Here is a 3,993-nt window from a genome sequence, read left to right on the forward strand (position 1 = left end):
GTGCGCGCAAAGACCGAATCCCACCCCGACCCCGCCACCGCCGGAGTCTCGGCTCTGCTCTTTCCGAGTGCTGCAAACACCGCCATAAAAAGAATGGCGTCCATTTACATAATGCTTTGTTTGCATTTTGAGGGGTTCTTCTCGGTGAAAGCTGCGGAAACCCCACCTCCTTCCCTCAGTGTTATTTCAGCCTCCGCAGTCTTGTCGGACCCTTCAACGAGTAGTGTTTCTGTGGAGACTTGGTTTACCCAGGGGCAGCCGGGCAGGGTGTTTAGGGGTTACTGCGGCTTCTCCCCGCGCGGTCCCCTCGCTCCCGCAGCCGCCTTTCGGGCCTGCTCGCCCTTGGCGCAGCCGCCGCACGCGCGCGCTCCGGGGGCGGCCCGCCATCTTGGACGGCCTTTCCTGCCGCGGGGAAAAGCCGCTCGAGACGCTGGCGAGGAGGTCTGGATTTTACCCCCTCCTTGTTCTCCTTGGCCCAGACCAGACCGGAGAAGGCCGGGCGAGCAAGGGGCGCTAGAACCCCACAGAGAGCGGCCCACGTGGCGCGCTCCGCCGGCCCCGCTGCTTTGCCCGCGGGGGCGGCCGCCATGTTTATTGAACACAAAATGGCGACACGTGGCCTGGATACGTCGCCAGCGAGAAATCGGGGTCGACCCGAAAGCTCTAGAACGCGCCCCTTCTTGCCTCTTCCCGCGCGCGTGTTTCTTGGTCCCTCCGGGATGAAACCCCGCAGCCTGGACCGAAGCTTGCCCCGGGAAGCTTAATGCTTCTTTCCTGCTGCTCTTAATTTGTAATGGAAGTGTGAATACGTGTAAACTGCAGGCGCAGTATTGACCCTCTGGGTCTGTTTAAATTTATTAATGGATAGTGGGGGACAGTACTAAGGGAAAACTTTAGCCCCCCCCCCGTCCCCCCGCAGTACCAAAGCGTTTAGTTTAAGGAATGAGATGGGAGATAATTGCTTTCCTAGACTTCGGGTCTGAGCTGTTACTCTGGAGATAGCAAGATACGGTTTTATAGAGTCTCGCAAAAGAAGTTTGCTAATAAGAAGCTAGGAGACCTAAGGCTTTGTCACAGGCCTGCTGGCCAGTGCCCTGCGGTTTACCATAGCTCGCGCTCGCTTTTGTAGTCTAGAAGAGACAGATCCTCTGCTAGGTTACACTGTGTAGTATCTTTAATTTTTGCCACGATTCTCAGAGGAGGTATTGCCATATCTGATTTTTTAAAAATTTTTTTAAATGAAAAAAATTTTAGTTTTTAAAAATTATTTTAATAATTTTTCTTTAACAGAGGAGGACACTTAAATCTAGAGAGATGAGGTGACCAATTCAAGGTCACAGTGTTGGGAGTGGAATCCAGATCTTCTGATTTCCTTGCTGGTGAGCATGTTTTTCAGACTATTCTGTAATTTAGGATTTTAGAATTTAAATGCTGGCTTTCAGGGTTAGATGAGCCCTTTGTTGTTTAGTCAGCCCCCTTTGTATCTTGGGAACTTCCATTTTTTTTCCTGATGCGTAGGATACGTGCATGAGCTGAAATGTTATTTTATGGGGTGCCTGCTTGAGGACAGGAGGCGGAAGTGATTCAACCCCAAAGGCTCAGGTATCTGTCATTCTGTCCTTGTCTGTGGCGCATTTGAATCTACCTGACTTGGCGCAGTGAACAGTTCTCTATATGACTCATTGCTTCCTTCAGCTATTCATTTGCTTGATTTCTGTCTTCCCCATCCCAATGCCTTAACTAGGGAAAAATAATTTTTCTTTGGCGAAGCTCCATTTCTCTGTAAATATTGACACAGTATGACAGAGTGTTAGATGAATGGTAGTCTGTGTGGACTCTTCAGTGTAACACATAACTAGTGGGGGTGGTGACAGATACTTACCTTAACATCACTCTGCTTGTGTGGGTAGTATCAGAGATGGAGAGAGGGGCTTTTTGCTTTTAATTTGCATTCATAATATGTATCAAATTTCCCAAAGTGCTTTCTTTTTTTTTTTCCAAAGTGCTTTCAATTATTTTATAAAACTCTACAAACGGTTTTAAGAGAGAATTACATAACAGCAAGGATGGCAGTAATAGCACTGAGTGCTTAGGGTAGGACTGTTCTTAATCTTATTCTATGAGCCGGGGCGAGGTGGTACATGCCTGTAATCCCAGCAGTAGAGAGGCGGAGGCAGGCGGATTGTTGCATGTTGGAGACCAGCCTGGACTACAAAGTAAGAAAAAGGAGGCCATTTTAGCTAATGTGATTAAAAAACCCATTAGTAGGTTGTGATAACTGTGTACATTTAATCCTCACAATCTCCTGAAATGAGTAGTGATATTTTCATTTTTATGTAAGTACAGACAGGTGAAGGAATTTTGTTTTTTTGAATCAGGGTCTCCCTGTGTAGTTCAGGCTAGTTTTGAACCCACTTTTAGCCCAGGCTGGCCTTGAACTTGTGGCAATACTCCTGCCTTGGCTTCCAGAGTGCTGGTATTATAGACGTGTGCCACCACGCCAAATTCCTTCAAGTGAAGGAATTTGTCTTAGATTACGTAAAAGGGTAAAGTAAGGACTTGAATGTAGGCATTCTGAATCCAGAGACTGCATACTTAACAACTGAGGTAGATGTAGTCTCTGCAGAGGCCCTTGTCATATGGAAGACAACAAAATAGGGATTTAAAAATATTAGTAAATACTAAAAAGTCAGGAGGCAGGAGGACTCCGTTGCATATTATTGGTAGGTACCCTTAAATCAAGCGTTCTGGTTCTCTAAATCCGTTACTTTTTTACCTTCCTTAAAGAAAATTTTACCCATCAGGTCTTTCTATTTTAATTGTTTTCTGCCCATTATTTCCGTGATTTCTTCTTACCTGAGTATCTCTAGGCCTTAGTACAGTCTGTAGTGAAGTCTTCCCTTTCCCAGCTTCCCGGCTTTCAGCCTCTTTTCTTACCTCAGAATCCTATTTCCCTCCTGCAGTGGTCCACGTTTTGCTGCTGGTTAATTTGTGTAGTGATATTTTTTGGCGTTGAAATGTGTTGTACAGGTCACAAGTGCCCTGGATAATTGGGCAAAGAAGGCTCTAGACTTTGGAATCCTATTCCCTAATCCCAGCTCTAAGACTAGCTGTGAGACATCTGTAATTTACCTATCTGGGCCTCAGTTTTCCCATCTGTAAAACAAAAAATAACCTGATCTTTAAGCCCTTCCCTAATTCTGTTTGTTTTTGTCTTTTTGAGACAGGGTGTCCCTATGCAGTTCAGGCTGGCCTTGAGCTCACTTTGTAACCCAGGCTGATCTTGAACTCCAAAGGAGCCTCCTGCCTCTCAGCCTCCTGAGTGCTGGGATTACAGGCCTGGGATTACAGGCGTGTGCCACCACACCCAGCTCCTAATTCTATTTAGAGAGTAATATTGTTTGATGACCTTGGTTATTTATCCCTAGGGAGTGGGGTCATGTAAACATTTTATTTACTTTTGGCAAATTCTCTGCTCCCTTCTTTCAGACTGCATTATCTTGTGAATTCCACACCACTCATTTTATGGATGAAGCCCCTGAGATGTGGAACAACAAACTGAATAGTCACCGCGCCACTCCTGGAGCCTCACGCGTGACTCTCCTCCCATTCAAGTGACCACAGGTTGGTGGAGAGGTTTAAGAAGGCTGGAAAGGTGAGTCAGGCTTAAACTTTGGAAACTGAACCACTGGATTTATACTCCATTCAGAGGAATTATTTTTGTTTCCTGTTACGTTGCAGTGGTGTATTATGTAAAACTTTCTGAAGTGATTTTACATTACTTGTTTAATCATTGCAGACAATTTTGCCAGTAAGTAATTGTCACCAGTTTACAGAAGAACCATCTTTGGATGAAAGGAATGCTGTGACTTGCCCAAGGCTACACAATTTGTCAGGACCTGGGCTATATCTTTTGATTCCTAGTTGTGTATTTTTTCTTTCTTGGACTTCTGATTCCTGTGGTATGAACTTTGAATGTGGAATGATTTTTTT

The 3,993-nt window shown here is 45.5% G+C and overlaps 1 long non-coding RNA gene across 10 annotated transcripts in view; it reads left to right on the plus strand.

Annotated features, from left to right (window-relative positions):
* Positions 1–20: 20 nt before the first annotated feature.
* Positions 21–3,993, plus strand: part of LOC102010919 — a 65,009-nt gene continuing 61,036 nt past the window's right edge. For 7 of the 10 annotated variants that reach the window (XR_001234216.1, XR_001234221.1, XR_001234214.1 and 4 more), the window contains exons 1-3: positions 449–1,202; positions 1,291–1,379; positions 3,490–3,655. This is a non-coding gene — a long non-coding RNA (uncharacterized LOC102010919). The other 3 variants (XR_001234215.1, XR_001234218.1, XR_001234217.1) reach the window with 3 other exon arrangements.

This window comes from Chinchilla lanigera, unplaced genomic scaffold (assembly GCF_000276665.1).
Source record: "Chinchilla lanigera isolate Chin_1 unplaced genomic scaffold, ChiLan1.0 scaffold00023, whole genome shotgun sequence".
NCBI classification, from domain to species: Eukaryota; Metazoa; Chordata; class Mammalia; order Rodentia; family Chinchillidae; genus Chinchilla; species Chinchilla lanigera.